The sequence below is a fragment of the Lactuca serriola genome, chromosome 8, assembly GCF_051521515.1.
Source record: "Lactuca serriola cultivar US96UC23 chromosome 8, Lser_US96UC23_V15, whole genome shotgun sequence".
Lineage (NCBI taxonomy): Eukaryota > Viridiplantae > Streptophyta > Magnoliopsida > Asterales > Asteraceae > Lactuca > Lactuca serriola.
This window is the reverse complement of record NC_136415.1, coordinates 178,105,259-178,127,369: the sequence shown is the minus strand read 5'-3', so window position 1 is coordinate 178,127,369 and position 22,111 is coordinate 178,105,259. Positions and strand designations below refer to the sequence as shown.

The 22,111-nt window shown below is 39.0% G+C and overlaps 1 long non-coding RNA gene across 1 annotated transcript; it reads left to right on the top strand.

Moving 5' to 3' along the window:
- Positions 1-19,376: 19,376 nt before the first annotated feature.
- Positions 19,377-20,866, top strand: LOC145070133 (uncharacterized). The gene is made up of 4 exons (XR_013689839.1): positions 19,377-19,673; positions 19,761-19,882; positions 19,960-20,047; positions 20,144-20,866. It is a non-coding gene; the product is annotated as an uncharacterized LOC145070133 (long non-coding RNA).
- The last annotated feature ends 1,245 nt before the right edge of the window (positions 20,867-22,111 follow it).

Below are 22,111 nucleotides of genomic sequence, written 5' to 3'. Positions count from 1 at the left end.
TAATGAAGCCCTTAAATACCTTAAACTCACTCATGCCTTTTGGTTTTGGACTTAGAAAAATTCCACTAACAAGATAGAGCCTTAAAACACCAAAAGAAAGTGTGTATAGGAGCTTACGGTCGTAAGCTCCCTTGCTTAGAGCCGTAAACTCCTCAAAGGGGCCATTTAATGCTTTAAACCCATTCACACATTTGATATTTGAGCCTAGCATAAATCTACAATTGATACGAGACACTTTAGCACACTAGAACCCTTCACCATGAGTTTACGACCGTAAACTCATGGTGAGTAGTCCCTGGGCCGTAAACATGGTGTTGGGAGTTTACTCTCGGAGAGTACACTCCATTCCTAAGCCATACACACCTTTAGACGCTACCCGGGACACCCCAAACACTTAACCAAAGTGTTTTCCGCTCCTTGAGTGCGTATACTTGTTTAATTAGTACTTAATATACTAATTGTATGTGAACATATGTTATCATATGTTAAATAGGTCATTGAGTGTGTTCGAGTCCTTACGTGACACCGAACGCCCAAACGGCACCTTCGTTGGACCTACTTACACCAGGTGAGTTCATACCCCTGAATGAACCTTTTATATGTTTTTACATGTTTTATAAGGGGGGGGGGATACAAGTTAAACATGCCAGTTATCATATCAATCACATGTGATTGATAACCCGCATGCACAAGATCTTACCACACTGTACACTGTTTTACCGAGTAGGATACTATGATGACTTTCAGAAAGGTTTTCAAACTGTTACAAAATCTTACTTATACTGTTTTATTCAAAATCATTTCAAACCGATTTATAATGGTTCCAAGGATTTATAAAGGTTTTCACACTGATTTTACCAAAGAATACAAAATGCGATTTTCCTAAATATAAAGGTTTTCCAAGGTTTTCATCAAATTTCTCTTTCACGTCAAATACTTATACTTGTTAGTTGCCGCTGCTTCGCTTTCACTTATTGTAAACTACTACTTGATAACGCTTTCACTTCCTGATACTCTTACACCTGTTATTGTCTCTATTTCACTTATACCTGTAGTCGCTTATACCTAATAGACGCTCTTACTTCACTTATTGTCGTCTCTACTTCGTGATACGCTTATACTTGTTCGACACTCCTACTTCACTTGAGACCGCTCCTACTTCACTTGTTAGACACTCCTACTTCACAAGAATCACTTCTACTTGATACACACTCAATCGTAGTTAGATGTATATCTGTGCTTATATAGGTACATATAAGTAATGATTGAAAGACTTAGGAAGACTCGTCCGCCCTATTTCCTTTTCTTCGTTGAGATGTGGTCTGGTGGGATCGGATGGCCGTCCGAAGGTTGTTTGATTCATTAGTTATATATTATGTATATGAGTATGGACATACAGGAATTCTCTCGTCAGTTTAGTTAAGAGTCACTACCTCTAGTCTACACTTACATTAGAAACACACTACCCACTAATTGGAAGTCTCTACCTCTAGTTCAACACTTACACACTACCCACTACTTGGAAGTCTCTACCCACTATTTGGGATGCATCTTCAGGACACGGCCTTCTCCGTCATCTAGTTGGTAACCAGAATCTACTATAGGGAGAGCGGACATTGTGTGTATAGATCTATACGGGATTGACAACCCCGCACCCAGACTGCTAGCTATAGTCCCGGTCTGCCAAGCCAACGGGTGACAAATGTCATATTTTAGACGCTTGTAGGGCGTCTGGTACTCTAGTCAGTATGGTTACGAGTATCCCGGGTTACCTTATAATTCATTGGCCTTAAGGTAACGGTATTTCGCCGACAATTTACACTGTATGCTGGTATCTCATTTTCAGAGTCACTGTTTTGACCTTACGAGACGTATCTTTCATTTGATACTGTCTGGGGTCTGTATTCTCTGTTTTGACCTTACAAGACGTATCTTTCATTTGATACGGTATGGGGTCTGTATTCTCTGTTTTGACCTTACGAGACGTATCTTTCATTTGATACTGTCTGGGGTCTGTATTCTCTGTTTTGACCTTACAAGACGTATCTTTCATTTGATACGGTCTGGGGTCTGTATTCTCTGTGTTGACCCTACAAGACGTACCGTTCATTTGATACTGTCTGGGGTCTGTATTCACTGTTTTAGACCTTACCAGTTGTACCTTTCATTTGGTGCCTTCTGGGGTCTGTGTCTCCACTTGTTAGACTGAACCAGGCGTGTCGTTTGTTCGATACCCTCCTGGAGTCTATGATTCCTTTGCCTTAGTCAGCAGTCCTCACTGCTGAGGCATATGTATTTCTCTGACGTCTCTTGCTTTCTTTAATAATCACATTCAGTATTTTGATAATGATAGCAGTTAAGGGAAAACTACTTTTTACCACATAACACTGACTAGTCTTGGTAGAAGGCTACCTTTATTAAAGAAAATATAGGATTTTCTGGAAAGAACTCTAATACACAGTAAACACTTAAACTACTACTTTATAAAGTCATTTGAATAAATGTCACTAAATGCTTATGAACTCACCAGCATTTGTAAAAATGCTGATACTCGCTTTTCAAATAACTTGTATTCTCAGGTCAGAAATTAGACAGGTACATCCCAGGAGCTGTTGATGAAGATAGTTTAGTACCTTGCCGTACTTATTACATTTGTCTGTATTACTTTGATGTATTGTAATGTAACCATATAAAACTATTACTATTAATGCAATGTTTTGTTGTACTTTGATTACTATAATGCATGTGTTGTGATACTTGACATGACGTCATCCACCCCAGAACGTTTCCGCCGTTCCGGTTTTGGGGTGTGACAGATTGGTATCAGAGCCTTGTTTATAGTGAGGTAAGTATATCAATTCATAAAAGATATACAACCTATAGACACAAAGGGATAAAACACTCTGACCAAGAATTATACTTTAAAATATAACCATATTTTACCAAAGTATAATAACATCCAAAATCTAAACACTCGAACAAAAGTATCACAAGAAGAACAATAAAAAAAAGTGTTCGGATGTTGAGCACTACAGTCAAACCTGGGCAGTTATGTAATCGTAAGCTGGGATAAATGTAACCTGATCAACTACATTTATCCGAGATGCGATGAACATGTGCTGGGGAGTGACAGTGGTGTTCAACAGGTCTGAAACTTACCAACTAGGATTGCTAGAGCCAAACATAAAGTTAAAATACTATAGGAGTATTTTGGAACACTAAAAGATTCACACTAATCCCAGAATGAAACTTAGAAGATAAGAAACAAACAAGAATTAAAATACCATAGGGGTATTTTAGAATCCATAAACAACCTTGCGTGAATAACTAAAAAGATCCTTATCGATATACCTACAACTACAGAGGGTGTACTCCCAAGGTTATATATAATAAGGATCCCATAAGCTAAGAATGTGTGGTTTCACTCTACTTCCTTTTCCTTGTTTGGATGTAGATTCCGAGTAGTATCACATATTCGAAGGCCTATTGGATCTAAGTTATATTTGATTTGTGTACCCTGTGTAATCGTAGCAGGACTCGATATGGATCATACAGTGAAATGTTAATAACCTCTTAGGATTCTTTAGACATTTCCATTCTCGCACGAACCCTGTAGAAAACCCTACCCACTTGGGTGCTTGACTGAAGAGTTGATTCCGACCGCGAAGAAGTTCATTGAGAAGATTTCCAGCTAGGAAACGAATGAACTAGGTTGAGACTATTGAATTCACCAAGTTCCTATATCTTTTAGGGACAGTGGTGAGAGATTCACCTAAACTTCCGAGATTCTAGTCATCCATCATGAAGCGGTGACACCCATAGTCGGAATTCAGAAGCAAGGAAAAGTAGAGATTCAATATGTCCATACGAGAAGAGAACCCTAGGAAACTACCCGAAGGAAACCAACGCCGATTCTAGTCAAAGATACGAGGCAGACCGAGGGAGCTAGTACATGGAACCCGGGAAGTGTCTTTTCCTCGTATTTGTCACGCTAATACACCCATAAAATAATACAATTTAGTGAGTTAGTGGTTACACTACTCACGCTATGTGTTAGGTAAAATTGTCGTTTCCCGTTGCCAGTTACACGATTAGGGCAGATCCCCGCATCTTTATTGAGAGAATTTTAGCCATCTGCCCTTGTGAGCCTCTCTTTCCGCAGTTTCGTTCCGAACCGTTCTCAAATCTCTCCAGGCCGGAGAGTGAAACCTTTCCCAATATAAAGGTAACTTAGTAGGAACGACTCGCATCTTGTGGCTTTTTTTCCAATACTCATACACCCACTTCAATTACCAGGACTACATCATAGGGATGTAGGTCGACACTCAGACGACCAGTACCCAAGGCACGGGAAAAATTTATGCCTAATACGTTCAGGACAGAAATGTCCAGGGTTAACCATCGTCTCTCATTACCTTGTATTCCTTTCCGTGTAGGAAAACCATGCCACCGAAGAAGCGTAACCAATCCACAAGCAAGAAACCTGCTCTCTTATTCGATGAAGCTATGTTCCAAGCTGCAGTCTCAGCAGCCGTAGCAGCTGTCATGGCTCACTTGAATGCTAACACCGCCAATGTTAGCAAGGGCCCTGTTGGGATTTCCAATCCTGGCGATGGACAGCAGCAACGAACACTTTCATACCCAGTCACCCAAAAACCTTCACCGAACCCACTAAAGAGAAAACTCAAGATTAAGGAGGGAAGTACCTCGGCTCAAGGACCTTCTGAAAGGCGACGAGCTGAGGCAGTCTATACCCCTGTCAATCCTTCCCTCCCGACCTCAAGAAGACCATACCTAGGAGACCTTCCCCACTGCAGCAAGTGCAACTACCATCATCATGGTGCCTGCCGGGAACTCTTATGTGCTAGGTGCAACATGAAGGGGCATACTGCTCGTGTATGCAGAACTCCGGTGGAGCGTATTGCATCGATCACTAATGCGGCGACCAATCCCGTTTGTCTCCTATGTGGTGAAATGGGACATTTCAAGAAGGATTGCCCAGCTGAAGGAAACAACAAAGACACAGGAGGAGCCTAACTCTACTGCTTAGAGGGAAGCATCAAGGAACTCGTTAGATTTTGGTACGTCTCTCGATCTCAGGTAACTAAACTAAAAACAATAAAAGACTAATTCAAATGTAAAATTCTTCCCAGTAAGGCGAAAGTCGCAGCACTCTTATAAAATTTAAAAATTCATCAGGTAAAACTATAATGGCTAAACATATACGTTACGACCATGTATATTTAAGATGGACAGACCTAGAGTGAGCGAATGCCACCTCATTTCCTGTTCCTCGTTTGGTTGTGGATTTAGGGCGGGGTTGCTCAGTCAACAGTCCTCCCCACCTTAAATATACATGACTAGTATATGTGAGGCGATTATAGAAATGCCTTGTGAGAATCCACACATGAAAAGGTACTCTATTCGGAAACACTTAGGACCCTCTATAGTTCCGCGTCGACTCTATCGGTCCAAGTATCCGCGGTAGTGATACATAGGACGAAACCTGAGACGCCTAGAACTTGTGTGCCTATTCGGCACATGACTCTATCGATCTTCCTTATATATCATGTCGGAGTGTGCCAACTTCGACGACTCTATTGATCATGGTTCGACTACGTGCAGCCATGTGTACCTTCTTAGTGCTGTGTAAAAAGAACTTTCCCCGTAGCCATGTCGGCAAATAAAGGTTCTCCCGAACCTAAACCTAACACAAATAAATCAAAACCTAATGCGATCCGTCAATCGTCCCTCTTATCTCAACCCTTCCGAAGTACCCAAGAGAGGGTACCCCGTGCCGTTGACTGACCCCTCGAATTCAGATGGAAACCGAAGCGAAAGACACTGTAGATACTCCAGAAGATGATAACCATCCGAAGCGTACTTCATAGTTTCCCCAAAAAGACCCTTCGCACCTCGCACGTCAGGTTCATAAGCATAGAGATTAGAACTCATAAGGAATGACCACCATAACCAGGTATATGCGTAAAGGTGGTATATAATTGAGATAAAAAAGATTTAAGGTGTGTGTTTCCTCCCTACTCCCTGTTCCTCATTGGGTTGTGGGTTTGGGGTGGAGTCGCACAGCTGAACATCCTGCCGACCTCAATTGTATACTGCTTGCATACACCAACTACTGGTGGTTAAGCCAAGCATGAGCTCTACCACGAACCTCTTCGCCAAACACTTTCACCCTATTCCATAACATAGGAGCCGGAGTCAAGAGAATCACTGCGGGTTAAGTTAGTAAAGTTCCGAGTGATGAGACCCTATACTCACTAGAATTGACCTAGACCAAGGAAACTCAGAACCTTCGGAAGAGTAGTTGCAGTAGATGCTCTTACTACTCAGGCACCTTGCCCACCCTGTTATAGACAGGTAGTGCCTATCACCCTCCACCCTCTCGTATGGAGGTAATCGTCGTCGCCCTGTAGACGATAGACTTTATTCTCCGAAGTGAACACTAGAATACCGAGAATCCACAGGATAACCTTCGCAGCCAAGAATATTTGATCAAGTGCGAAAGTAGTTGCGTTAAGCCTCATGACCTAGATCCCGAAGAGGTTATAGACTTGATACCAGTCCTGGTGTTAGTCGAAGGGTTATGCAGGAGCATGCACTTTCCACGCTGGAATAAACCAAAGTCATAGAGATTAATTGGACTATTAGGTGTTCCACGAATACCATCTCACGCAGAGATAGTAGAACCACCTCCTGAGATAGTCCAACGCTCGTCTGGTAAAACCCTATCTTCCCGACCTCCAGGGTTTCCGTATCTCAAGCTTCGTTAGTGCAGGTTCATTTTGCACGAGCTTGAGATAGACACTCTACAGCAGACAGATAACCATAGTCACGCAACCCACTCGACGATCTGGAAAGTCTCTAACAACCAGTTGTTAGGAAACGCGAAACAAAAGACCACCCGAGCTCCCTAAGAACCAACCTGAAGGACCACACACAGTATGAGTAAGAACATTAGGAACTTCGGAATGTCGATCACACCAGTGATGATATTGCCATAGAAGTACACTATGTTCTAAGTACTGAAAAGCTCTACCATTATGAGAGCTTAGGACCATATGAGAATCCTCACAGAGACTTGGTCCAACCCTTTTCAGGCCGCTACTACCTTCGGATGCACCACAAGATTCACACCCGATCGATCCACTTCTTAGACTTGATAGGTGATTTCCCGAAAACACTCTTCGTGCCTCACTCATCTTGATAGAACCCATTGAGAACCTGTAAGTCCCTAATCTGCCCGTGTATCAATCAGATCCATTTGATGGTGCGGAATCCCAATCAAACGGATGATATCAGATCAAAAATAGAAGAGAAGGAGAAGAAGAATATTATGAATCTTGAATGTATTAATGATATGAATGAAATTCCTTACACAAGATTCACACACAAATAAAAGCTCCTTTCTCTCTAGCGGTAAACTACTTTGTGTTCATCAATCATCAATCTTTACTCCTCACCCTAACACCTCTATTTATACATGTTGGATATGGGCCGGAAACAAATGGGCCGTAAATGAGTTTACGGCCATATGGTGTTTACGACCGTAAAATCAGCTGTAAACTAGACCGAAAATTCATAAACTATTACACAAAAATATAATGCCTAGAAAAGTAAAGTATAAACCATATTTTGACCCAACAATCTCCCCCTTGGTTTATAGCTTTCTTTTCTTAATTGACCCAACAAGCTCCCCTAAAAAGTAGCTGGCTTTGCTTGTTAATCTTCATTGGGAACTTGGCTTCAGCATTAATCTTCAAATTCTTCACAGCATCAGGATGAACATATGAATCTTCCATGAATGACTTCATCTTGAGCAGTTGGGCTTTTCTTCAGAGTTTGGCATTGATCGCACATTGGGTGAGGAGGCTTGACGTACTGATTCTTGAAAGATGGCGCTTTCAGCTTGAGAATCTTCAGAGAGAACTTTAGAGAGAACAAATCTTCTGGATCACTTCAGCAGGTACAAAGATAGCAGCAGACTGATTGAGGAGGCTTCAATGCAATCCGTCACATAATCTTCAATTGCAACTTCACCTTGCTTCTGGGGTTGAAGGATTGAATGTTGAAAGAATAGTCTTCATTTCTTGCTCCTTCGAATGCGAATTCTTCGATGCTCACAGACGAGGCTTTGGCTCAGAAATCTTCAATACAAACTCCATGAGTCTTACCTATACCTGAAATCACTTTTCAAGACAAAACAAAACTAAAAGAAAACTTAGCACACAAATTAAAACAGAAAGAAAAATATTTTTGGATTTTTTTTTTGATTTTTCTGAACATAAATAACACTATTTTTGGATTTTAAAATTTTTATTTTTCTTTGATTTTTTTATTTTCATTATTTTTAATTTTTAATTCTCCCCTAATATTTAAATTAAAAGAAACTATGACAAATTTAACAAAAAAAAAATTGATATCTAACTTTAAGAGTGATTTGGGATCAAAGTTTTTAGACAACCTTTATCCACTTGTCGGTACCTTTCATATTCACATCTTTGTCTGGTCGATCGTCGATATTGTTGTCCACTTAAACACAAAAAATTGTGACAAATTTAGGACATACTATTTGTTACAAGACATGATGAACTTAAAAACCTAAAATTTATATCTGATCCTAATTTCTTAGATACTATATCTTAAGGTCCATTCATCTGACGACGACCAGGGATATTGTTGTCCACCTAAATTGAGCAGCGAGATCTACAGACAATCTGTATGAGTTCAATTTTAAGTGTACTGGAACGTGTTTCCCGCTTCCTGATATGCTCCAGCCATTAAGAACTTCTAGAGTACTCCTTACACAGGGTGAGCAGACAACCATTCAGAGAGAGAAGAGATACAGAATTCTATTTCTAACTACTTTAGAGGGGTTGAGAAGAAGAAGGTTGCATATGCTGTGTACCAGGTCGGATTAGAAGTCGCGCAAAGGAGACAGCATATGGCTAACAGATGAGAAGTATTTCACACATATATTTCACACACACACACACACACACACACACACATATATATATATATATATATATATATATATATATATATCCTGCAGAGAAATAGAGTTGCATATGTTGTGTACCAGGTCGGATTGGAGGTCACGCAAAGGAGACAACATATGACTAACAGACAGAAAGAAAGAAAATGATTTTCTACAGACCTAATTTATCGGAATTTACCAGTCGCCCCATCCAATCGGAATTAAGGACAGAATCCGCACATCAAGGAAAAGTTAAACCACGGTTCGAAGTACGGGTTCATTTAATGTGACGAGTAGATTCCCATATATATCTCCCTGCTCAACCTATCTGAGCGTCGTATTGTCAGGCTGAACGTATCTAACTAGGTCAAGATTTGTCAAGTCTATAAATTTCCTAAGTTCAAATCTCCCTAGTCAAGTCCATTTAAAATTTTTCGTGCCTACCGACACATCAAACCAGAGCATAGACCCTTCAACTTCGGGTACGTTACGCAGACTCAGGTTGCCTGTTATCACTTGATAATATCACTTCCCAAAACATCTCCCTCAAGCACATTTCATAACCAACATTTTTTTTGATTTTTTGATTTTCTAATGTTTTTGGATTTTTTAAAATTTTTAATTTTTGTTTTGTTTTTATTTCTCCCCCTAAATTTGTGCATAGGAGAGAAACAAAAGTTAATGCGCAAATTTAAACTATCCTAAAACAAAAATTGGTCTTTAAAGTGAATCAGGTTAAGAAAAACTTAGGAGTATTAGAGAAGAAAATGCAAACCGTAATTCACCAATTGAATTTGCATTCAGAAGGTCTGAGAACAGCACGCATAATCTCAGAACAGATCCGAAAATTCTTCATGTCATTAAGCACTAACCCCGTGAGTGATCACTTCTTTTCTTCCCTTCCCGCAGAGGACACATTCTCCCAAACAATGTTCTGAGTGTTGTATAGTTGAGAGATGTCTCCTATCATGTGCCTGGAACAGCCACTACCAACAAACCGAAGTATGATGATATGCCTCCATGGCTGCTCCGACACAGAGCGGGATCAGTTGGTCTTTGGAACCCAGTCCATTTTGAAACTGGGTCGACCTTTGTCATCCTTGCACGGTACTCTCTCCCATGACATGTCCTGCTTATCACAAACAGAAGACATAGAAATATTAGAATCGTTAGTTGATTTGGGAGATTGAGCCTTCGGAACCCATATGTAGTTGGGTTTAACCCATTTCTTTTTCGATCTGATGGGTGCCTCGGCACTTGATTTGGCACTTGAAGCCGATCTTCGAGATGACTTTGACCTAGCCGGTCTTGGTTTTGTTGGGGCATCTCTTGGATTGGACTTCTGGGCCAACATTCCCTTCTTTCCCTTGGGATTCGGATTCTTGGCCTTGGGAGTTGGATGCTTGGCCTTGGAAGTTTGATTCTTGGCCTTTTGCGCATTCCAATCACTATTGTCTGAACGTGACCTTGAGGGGTTTCTTTTGGAGTATCTCCCTCTTGGCGCGTTCTGCCAGCCTTGAGCATAGTAAGGAACGTATGCGCGATTTGGACAGTTTCGGGCAATGTGTCCAGGTGTTCCATAGTGAAAACAAATCCTTTTCTTCACTGGGAAATTGTTTCTTCCTGCCCATGGTGGCGTATCCTTGCCTTGTCTCTGATTTTTCCCACACGCACACTTGCCACAAGAACTCTGTTGCGTTGGAATTGGTGGCCTGTATTTTTCAACTGCAGGTTTGTTAGAAGCAGCCGAGCTCGAAGCAACAGATTTAGAGTTCAAGGAGTCATTGGTTTGTTCAGAAGAACTCTCCTTGATATCATCCTCTGCTACTTTACCTGCACAAGAAGTAGCAACATTAGAATCTTCAATATTAATAACTCCTCCTGACACAAATCCAACTCGTTTTCCATATTGAAGATGTGCCTCCCTGTCAATTTCTTTCTTTGTCATCGGGATAGATGTGTAGTTATGATTGAAAGGAGGAGGTACACTATCATATCCTAGACCCTTGCTTTGATTTTCTTTGAATTTTAACTGGGTCTCATATAAGGACTCGACTGTCTGACTTGACGCAGTATAATTTTTGAAACTGACATCAGTTTTTCCACACTTCATTTTTAAAGCGTCAAGTTCTTCAGTTACAACAGCAAGTTGACTCTTAACATAATCATAATTTTCACACTTGTTGCTGTACTCTTCCTGAAGTTTCCTAAAGTCCTTGGTTTTTTCTTCCAATTCAGCCTTCAGGGGTTTCTGTCCTTTCCTGAGTTGATATCCTTTATATCTCAGGTCCTCAACTTCTCTTTTAAATAACTCAATTTGTTGTCAAAGAAACTTAATCGTATCTTCACATGATTGAGAACATGAAACTTCACATGAATGAGAACATGGCACTTCATTAACCGGAAGGTTTACAGAACTCTTTAAAGCGTCAAGCTCTTCAATTACTTCTGCAATACTAAGACGATTGAGATCTTTTGTCTTCTTGATGACAGCTACATTCATATCCCACGATTTTGGAAGTGAATTCAATAGCGTTTTGTTTATCTCATATTTGGTCAAGAAGATCCCGGCTATATTCATCTTAGTAGTGAGTGTAGTAAACCGTTGCAACTGAGTTTCGAGCGTTTCTCCAGGGACATAATCGAAAAGGTTGAAATTTTGTCTTAACATATCCTGACGACTTTCTTTCATGTTTTCAAATTCCCTCGTAGACCTTAAAATCAATAAAAAAAATACAACTAGAAGCTAAAATAAAACTTAAAAGTCAAATTTAAAAAGACCTTTTTTTTTAAGTTAACCTTAAACGTCAAAATTTAAAAAATTAAACTCAAAAGTCAAACTGAAAAGCTAAATTTGAAAATTTAAAAGTCAAATGAGAAAGTCAAAGTTTAAAGTCAAAGGTCAAACTTGGAAGTCAAAATCAAAACTTGAAATAAAAAGTCAAAAATAAAATTCAAAAATTAAAATTAATTTTTTTATTATATTTTATTTTATTTTTTATTTTTATTTTGGATGAAAAAGGGATTTAAAATTAAAAGAAATTGAGTTTTTGGGTTAAAAGTTTCAAAATTCGAAATTAGAACCCGAGAAAAAGAGTGTTTAAGAATTAAATGCAGGAGGTGAAGAACATCCAGCAAGCTGGATCAATTGTCAAAGGCACTGGACTTATGAGCTGAAGACCCGAGATCGATTCCTGGCAGCTGCAACTCGCTTCCTTTTTATAATTGAAGCGCTGCTGTTGCTTGCTGCTGTTTAGCCGGCTTCCCTAGCCGAGCCGTATACTTCCAATCCGAGCCGCAAACTCCGAGCTGCCACGTCCGAGTCGCAAGCCGCTGCCGAGCCGAGATCTCCGGAAACCCTAGCCGCAAACGGGAATGCCGCCGCCGGCCGTGAACTGTTTACGGCCGTAAACAGTATAAGATTACGTGAAAATTCGACTTTGAAGCTCCAAAACTCAATCAAAAACCCCTTTTTATGAAAAACACAAAGAACAAACCCCCCTTATTTTTGCGAGATCTATCAAAAAACGCAAAAATATTTCGAAAATAAGATGAAATAATGCTCCAAATAGAGTTTACGGCACAAGAACTCGGTGTTTACGGCCGTAAGCTTGGACCGTAAACACAAAATATTCGATTTTTGGATGAAATAATGAACCTTTTGACTTATACAGCTTGGCTCTGATACCAATTGTAAGTCCCTAATCTGCCCGTGTATCAGTTAGATCCGTTTGATGGTGCGGAATCCCAATCAAACGGATGATATCAGATCAAAAATAGAAGAGAAGGAGAAGAAGAATATTATGAATCTTGAATGTATTAATGATATGAATGAAATTCCTTACACAAGATTCACACACAAATAAAAGCTCCTGTCTCTCTAGCGGTAAACTACTTTGTGTTCATCAATCATCAATCTTTACTCCTCACCCTAACACCTCTATTTATACATGTTGGATATGGGCCGGAAACAAATGGGCCGTAAATGAGTTTACAGCCGTAAACTCAGCCGTAAACTAGACCGAAAATTCATAAACTATTACACAAAAATATAATGCCCAGAAAAGTAAAGTATAAACCATATTTTGACCCAACAGAACCCTAACCTTGTAGATACACCAGTCGAAACCCACTAGTTACACGAGACGAAATCCGCATCCCATACGTGGAGGTCTGATGGAATGACAAACACAGACTAGAGTTCACTTGGGAATGCGAGGACAAACCGTATAGGAAGTACTCTCTTACCTCTACTTGGCCATTCATACCTACTTCCTTGCCTAGACCTGAATTTCAGGACGAAATTCCCTCTAACGAGGGGATGATGTGACAACCCAAGTTGTTCCGTTACATTTCTCCGTTACCGTTAACGGAATATTCCAGTTTATAAAAGTTCCGCTAATTAGAGGTCGTCAATTTAATAAACATTCCATTTGTTTACAATTAATATGCCGTTAAGTCGTGATAAAAAGAAATAAAAACACATGACACACATTTCCATTTAATTGGAAAAAGTTAGTTTTTATTATTACGACCACTAAATCGGGTGCGACCAAAAGCCCCGTATAACGGCAGTATCGGGTAGATTCCCACTGAGCTCCAACTCCCACCTATATATAAAGGGGAGTAAAACCAATTTGGAGACTTTTTACACTCTCTCTCTATACTCTCTCTCTAGACTCGTTTTCGCCCCGAATCCGCAACCAAACGCTTCCAAATCGTAAGTCCGCTTACCCTAGCTTATTCTAAACATATTGATTCATGTTTATATCTTAGAAATCGTTCATAGAAGCTGTGAAAGAGGAGTTTACGGCCTAAGCTCCTCCTTAGGCGGTAAACCCCTAAATCCAGGCCAAATTGACCCTAAAATGTCCCTAAATGCTTGGAAACTAATAGAGGAATTAGCCTAGGAGTGTTTGCACATTTAAAACAATCAAATTTGGGCATAAAAGAGAGTTTACGGCCCAAGCACATCCTTAGGCCGTAAACACCTCTAAATCTTGTTAAAATGCTCCAAAAACACTCCCAAACCACCCTTAGGCTTAATACAAAATTTAGGGACTTTATATTTCGGGTTTTGATCAATTAAACACAAAAAAATGAAGGGACAAAAGGATTTTACGGCCCAGGCATGTACCAGGGTCGTAAACACCCTTAAACATGTCAAAACATTAAGTTTTGTCCCCCAAATGGCCTTAGACTATCATTATAAATTACTAGCAAGGTATTAGGGGCTTGAAACTTCAATAAACTCAAAGAATGAGAGTTTACGGCCGTAAACTCCCTTAGGAGTTGTCCTTGGGCCGTAAACTCCCTAATGAAGCCCTTAAAGACCTTAAACTCACTCATGCCTTTTGGTTTTGGATTTAGAAAAATTCCACTAACAAGATAGAGCCTTAAAACACCAAAACAAAGTGTGTATAGGAGCTTACGGCCGTAAGCTCCTTGCTTAGGGCCGTAAACTCCTCAAAGGGGCCATTTAATGCTTTAAACCCATTCACACATTTGATATTTGAGCCTAGCATAAATCTACAATTGATACGAGATACTTTAGCACACTAGAACCCTTCACCATGAGTTTACGGCCGTAAACTCATGGTGAGTAGTCCCTGGGCCGTAAACATGGTGTTGGGAGTTTACTCTCAGAGAGTAAACTCCATTCCTAAGCCATACACACCTTTAGACGCTACCCGGGACACCCCAAACACTTAACCAAAGTGTTTTTCGCTCCTTGAGTGCGTATACTTGTTTAATTAGTACTTAATATACTAATTGTATGTGAACATATGTTATCATATGTTAAATAGGTCATTGAGTGTGTTCGAGTCCTTACGTGACACCGAACGCCCAAACGGCACCTTCGTCGGACCTACTTACACCAGGTGAGTTCATACCCCTGAATGAACCTTTTATATGTTTTTACATGTTTTATAGGGGGGATACAAGTTAAACATGCCAGTTATCATATCAATAGCATGTGATTGATAACCCGCATGCACAAGATTTTACCACACTGTACACTGTTTTACCGAGTAGGATACTATGATGACTTTCAAAAAGGTTTTCAAACTGTTTCAAACTCTTACTTATACTGTTTTATTCAAAATCATTTCAAACCGATTTATAATGGTTCCAAGGATTTCTAAAGGTTTTCACACTGATTTTACCAAAGAATACAAAATGCGATTTTCCTAAATATAAAGGTTTTCCAAGGTTTTCATCAAATTTCTCTTTCACGTCGAATACTTATACTTGTTAGTTACCGCTGCTTCGCTTTCACTTATTGTAAACTACTACTTGATAACGCTTTCACTTCCTGATACGCTTACACCTGTTATTGTCTTTATTTCACTTATACCTGTAGTCGCTTATACCTAATAGACGCTCTTACTTCACTTATTGTCGTCTCTACTTCGTGATACGCTTATACTTGTTCGACACTCCTACTTCACTTGCGACCGCTCCTACTTCACTTGTTAGACACTCCTACTTCACAAGAATCACTTCTACTTGATATACACTCAGTCGTAGTTAGATGTATGTCTGTGCTTATATAGGTACATATAAGTAATGATTGAAAGACTTAGGAAGACTCGTCCGACCTATTTCCCTTTCACTACTAGAAAATAGACCTTTAATGACGCGCAAACAATGACACTCGTTGATAGAGGACGTGCATTGGTGTGTGCCCTAAAAAATGATGTCAATTTTGCAAAATTTGAAGGATAGTGGACACGCATTTGTGCGTGCCCTAAAATTAGTGTAAGAAAAGAAAAAAAAAATGCGGAGGGCGCCTTTCATAAAGTGTGCGTCCTCTAAATGTGTCGCTTTATATTTTTTTTTCCTAAACGCACGTTTTTAAAGGGGAAAAATGAAATCGTCTGAAATTCTAAAATTTTGAAGAACCCTGCTTCTACCCTCTCTCCTCAGTATCTCCCTTTTCATTCACTCCTTCCTTCTCTCTGTAAACCCTAAGCCATCGCCACTGTCACCGCCATTGAGCCTTAAAAACTCAATCCACACTAGAATCCTACAATAGAACCATAATAATCCTTTTGAATCAACACATCCTTTTGAATCAGCTCGTCTTCCTTTACCTCTGTACTCTCTCTCTCTCTCTCTCTCTCTCTCTCTCTCTCTAATCCCTAAGCTGCCACCACCAACATCGAACCCGATAAGCTTTAAGAGTTTGGAGTGCATCTAGAAACCTAAGCACACACTTCCGCCATCTCAAGATACAATTTCAAGATCGAAACACCAATCCCTCTATCCCCACTCAGATCCCACGCACCGCTGCCCCTAACCTTCTCCTTCAAAACGAAAGAAACGCTCGATGATTCTTCCTCTACCGGTGGTCCCACCTCCGAATCACTCGAGACTGAAATTTTTGAGGACTGACTCTCGCAGGTAAGTTTGTGTAATCAGAGTGGCAAAGGGAAGAAAGTCGACCCATGGAAGAGCATGAAGTCTGGGAAGAAATCCGGTGGGAGTTCAGGATCTAGGGAAAACATGTACCTCCCACTGGTGCCTTCGAAGGATCCGAATTCAGGTTGAGTTTGGAGTGCGTCTAATGAAATTTGATCATCGGCAATGGAATAACGGTTCTCTCTCACACTCGAACCCTAGATCTCACTTCCTACCCTCCTTCATCTCTATTCTCTAAGACAAAGGATTCCAATAAGAAGGATGTGGGTTGATTTGCGCTGGAGATGGCGCTCCTGGAGATGAGCTGCTTCCTCCTCCAATAAGAAGTATGTGGGAGTGATTCTTAATGTATACTGACGTTATCACCTTCACCTCCCCTCATCTATAACTTCACCGTGGTTATGCACCTTGCTTTGCCACCGGTCGCTTCTAGCTTTGCACTCATTGGTATGGAACGCCACCTCCTGTTTAGTTTGGAGTGCCTATGTTGAATCACTCTTACTACTCTTATTCCTTTTCTCTTTGCCGCCATCTCCTGCTGTGCACCGTTGCTTCTCCGAATCCTCTACTGCTACCTGTTTCTGGCTTTATTACCCAGAAATTTGAGGTTTACTTTGGTTTAGGTGCGATTCTTCTTCCTTTTCACATCGTATAACTTTATCTTCACTCTAATTCTCATCTTTTGCATTCCGATTTTATTTAGCCTCTCAAAATCGATCTCAAGGTCGATTTTGCATGTATTTTGACTTTAATCAATTCACTTTGACATTTGACTGTAATCTATTTTGACTTTAATCAAGGTCACTTTAGTTTGATTATGTGATACTGGTTTATTTATTTATTAAGCAATTCGCTTTCATATTTGGAAATTCAGGGGGTTTGACTCTTTATAGTTTAAAGGAGGCAAGAACCTGTACTAAGGTTCAAATTTAAGGATTTACAGAATTGTGAAGGGGAGAAGTCGATTCACAGACTAGGCAGCGAGACCAACATTTGCATTGGTGAGCCCCAATTGCAAAAAAGATTACCATTTTGCCCTTGCAAGTTTCAAACTAACTGGCATCGAGAGTTTTGTTTTTTACAATCACTTCTAATTGGGGTAGAAAATTACCATTATGCCCTTGCAAGTTTCAGCTGCCAAGAAAACTAACTGGCACTGAGTTTTTTTTCTTCAATATTTAGCTTGCAATTAATTTTTTTTAATATAGTTTTGATTTTTTGTTGCAGTAGCACTGTACAAACATGGAAGAAGAAGAAGGAGGGGAGGTCTAGGGTTGGATTCAATTAAAAATGATAAAATAATGCGATTTTCAACTTCGAGAAAATCGTGGCTGATTTTGTATGAAATCTGTTGTCCCAATATCTACAATTCTTAATCATCAATTTTTTAATGTCGCATCTTGTTTATTATATGCAGGCCAGTACATAGCCTCAATCTTTAAAGAACCCTATAAAAGGTTTTTAATCTTTTAAAGAACCCTATATTGTTTCAGTTTTCACTGCACAAAGCTTCAACCTCTAAAGAACCGAACCTACAAAAGGTTTTTAATCTTTATTTTCAGGTTCTTTTGGTATTGTTCATTGTGCTGATTGGAATGGCTCTGTAAGTAATACACCTTTTTCCTTTTATTATTATATATGTAACGAGGGTATTTTGGTCTTTTCATTTAAAACTTTACAAACTCCACTACTTTCCAGGATGTTGCAGTGACAATTCTTTTAGAACAAGATTTTCATCTAGAGAATCTCTATGAAAAAACATGAAGGAAGGTGAAACGACAGCTGTCAATGGTGTTGCTGGTGGGACGTCTAGTGGGAATGGAAACATGGCCACAGTATGTGCTTTCATCTGTTGTTCTTCCTGACGAAAGATTTTTTTTCTTAATTTGACTTTGGCTGATTTGCAGAAGAATATGGAGCAAGAAGGCGGGATGGGTAATAGGGATTCAGCACAAATACAGATGAACAAAGGAATCGGGGAACCAGTCGGAACCGGAACAGTGTCGGATTTGTTTTCCATGAAGTCTCACCTTCATGAAGACATATGGTCTGAGATTATTATGAAAGATTATGCTGTGTTAGTGCTACATGTGTGTTACATGGGAATACTCTTGCAAACAGTAACTGGACTAAAAGCAGAAAATGGTTTGCTTCAACATGGTTTATGTGAATCGAACTCTCTATTGTCACAACTAAAGGATCATAAATTGAAATCAAGAAAAGAGCTGGAAATGTGTAGAGTGGTTCAAGGGAAGTTACTTGCTGACATCAAGAATAGTTTTGATCATGTCACCAAGAGTACAGAAGAAAATGGAGTGTTTTCCATGAAGCTAGCCAGTTTTGAAAAGAGGATACTAAGCTTACAGCTTCAAGAGGAAGCAATGGTGGAAAGATCAAATTATATGGGATCCGAGCTTTCTGTTTTAGTGAAGGAAATGAATGCCATGGATAAAGATGAAGAGCTGAGAGATCTTGAAAAGAAGTTCATGGTGGATTTGTTTGTAAAAGAAATTGAATTGCTTATTGTGTCATCAGCACTAAAACAAATGGATTCAAGAAGAAAGGATCTTGAGCATGAGAATAACAATATGTTTATGGTTCTTGAGAAGTTTAAAGAAAACATTGTTATGGTTAGTGTGGATATGCAATTCAAAGATGCCATCTTGTTGGACAAAGAAGCCATGTTGCTTATTGTGTCATCAGGGCTAAGCCAAATGGATTAAGAAAGAAAGGATCTTCAGAATGAGAATAACAAGATGTTTATGGTTCTTGAGAAGTTTAAAGAAAACATGGTTATGGCTAATGTGGATATGCAATCAAAAGATTCCATCTTGTTGGAAAAAGAAGCTGAGGTTGCCTTTCTGAACAAAGATGTGAAGCAGTGAAGGCAAAAGAAAATGCGCGTCGTAATTGTGTCATCAAGACTAGAACAATTGGATTCACTAAGAAAGGATCTTGTGAATGAGAATAATAGTATGTTAATGGTTCTTGAAAAGTTTAAAGAAGAGGAGGTGAAACAAGTAGACTGTATGCTGAATATAGATTGCTGAAACAATAGTATGAGAATAATAGTATTATTGTTTTGTATTTACTTAATGAAATCTCATTTCTACAACATTGTTAATTCTTTTTTTGAATATAGATTGCTGAAACAAGTAGACTGTATGCTTAAGAGAAAGAAGAGGAGGTGAAATTATATGAGATTTCTGTTGAAGAGCTGGATTGTATGGTGATTGTCCTTGAAAACCAGGTTAGCTTTTTTTTTTTAATTAGAAGTTAACATTATATTGTAAAACTTTAGATGTATTTTTTAATTTTTGTTGTATATTAATTTAAGGTTGACATGGTCAAAGGAGATGCTGAAAGGCAACGATTGCAAAGGGAAGAGCTAGAACTAGAGTTTCATGCTTTTAAACAACAAATCAACCAAGTCAAAACTAGTGATTAAGACATAAAAAGGTTTGATAACCATAACTCATCAAAGAAACATTGAAATAATTGTGCATTTTTGTTGACAAATGACTCTTTTTCTACAGAGCTTTGAATGAAAAAGAGAAAAGTCTTCAAGAGTCCCTTCAGCGGGTTGAACTTCTTGAAAAAGAGATTGCCAAGAAAGATAAAGTGGTGCAAGTTCTTCTCTTTTTTCTTGTATCTGATTAAAACCATATGTAAGTTAACTAATTTAACCTGTATTTTTATTCTTTTTTAATTTTTTCTCAGATTGTCCAACATAAAGCTCACATTTCCGAGCTTAATCTGCATGCTGAAGCTCAAGGTAGAGAATACAAACAAACGGTAAACAAAAGTTAGATTTTTTTTGATTAAATTCTTGATATTTTTTTAGAATCTTAACTTCAAAAAACAGTTTAAAGCATTGGAGGCAATGGCTGTTGCTGACCAAGTCAAATCAAATATTTTTGTTTCCCACATCTCAAATTCACCGTCAAAGAAACTAGAAAAGAATGGATCAAGAACAAGAGGTTATGGTTCCCCTTTTTAATGCATAAGAATAGGATTAGCACAACAAATAAAGTCTGAGAGAGATGAAGAGCTTACTACTGCAAGAAAGCGAATTGAAGAGCTTGAAGCATTGGCTACAAGTCGCCAAAAAGAGGCATAAATTTCAAATCATTTTATAGATAAAATTTATCTTTTTCTGAAAGACCATCATGTGAAACTTTCTGCATTAAGTGAAGAAACACTCATATATAGCTTACTGGATTAAGGGATTGTTTCTTTCTACTTAGTATTTCTTACTGTTTGTGAACAAGCCTCTCATCTCACATTTGAGTTTATAGGAATCAACAATCACTATGAAACTTCTAGTGTTTAGATTTCTTACTGGTTGTGAACATTTGTTTCTTCCCTTTCTACCCTTTACTTGCAGGTTGATGATTTGTCAAGAATGTTCAGACTATTTTCCAAAAATACCCCATGGATTGGATCCTGTCTCTAGTATGTTTAAACGGGTTTGTGATTTAGGATTTGGATTCTATTTTTTTTAAGTAGAATGTAGTTATTTGTATTTGTTGTCATCTAGTTTTATCTTTTGACGCAATGCAGCATGTTGCTGCTGAAGGCACAACCTTCGTCAAACAGGCAAAAGATGCTGCAAGTAATGAGAAGGCAGAAAGAGATTGGAGGTTGATCCTGCTACATGGCCAATAATGATCTTTAGGGTCTGCTAGAAGGATTGGAGATTGCAGTTAAGCTTCTATCTAAGACTTCACGCCAAGGACTTGATGAATTTAAGATATCATATTTTGGCATGGCTAGAAGCTTTGGAGGAAACGAGACTCAAGCAAAAGTAAACACACAGAGAGTTGTTGGCACATAGTAAGCTAGATAATGCAATTGTATATAAATGAGTTCATTTATTTATAACATTTACTCAATATTGGAATAATTATTTGTATTTGACATATTACTGAAATGAATTATCTTTGTTATTTATGGTATTTTATTTTGTATTATGAGATTTTTAATGTATTATTTAATTTGAAAATTAGTAAATCCATAAATAATATTTTTTTTAAACATTTAAAATTATGATACGCAAAAACGTGTGTCATCTTCATTTATGACATGGCCTTTCTTGACAGGGGCTTTCTTGATACGCATTGCGTGTCATTAACACGCGCGTCGTAAGGTTACGACACGCGAATGCGTGTCGTCTTCCTTTATGACAGGGCCTTCCTTGATACGCATTGCGTGTCGTAAACGCGCGTCGTAATTGTGCCTCGTAAATGAGCGTCGTAAATGCGCGTTGTCTATAGACGACGCGCAAAAGCGCGTCGTCTCTTTTTATGACAGGGCCTTCCTTGACGCACATTTGCGCATCGTCTGAGCCTTTTACAACGCGCAATGAGCGTTGTAAAAGGCTGTTTTTCTAGTAGTGTTTCTTCGTTGAGATGTGGTCTGGTGGGATCGGATGGCCGTCCGAAGGTCGTTTGATTCATTAGTTATATATTATGTATATGAGTATGGACATACATGAATTCTCTAGTCAGTTCAGTTAAGAGTCTCTACCTCTAGTCTACACTTACATTAGAAACACACTACCCACTATTTGGAAGTCTCTACCTCTAGTTCAGCACTTACACACTACCCACTATTTGGAAGTCTCTACCTACTATTTGGGATGCATCTTCAGGACACGGCCTTCTCCGTCGTCTAGTTGGTAACCAG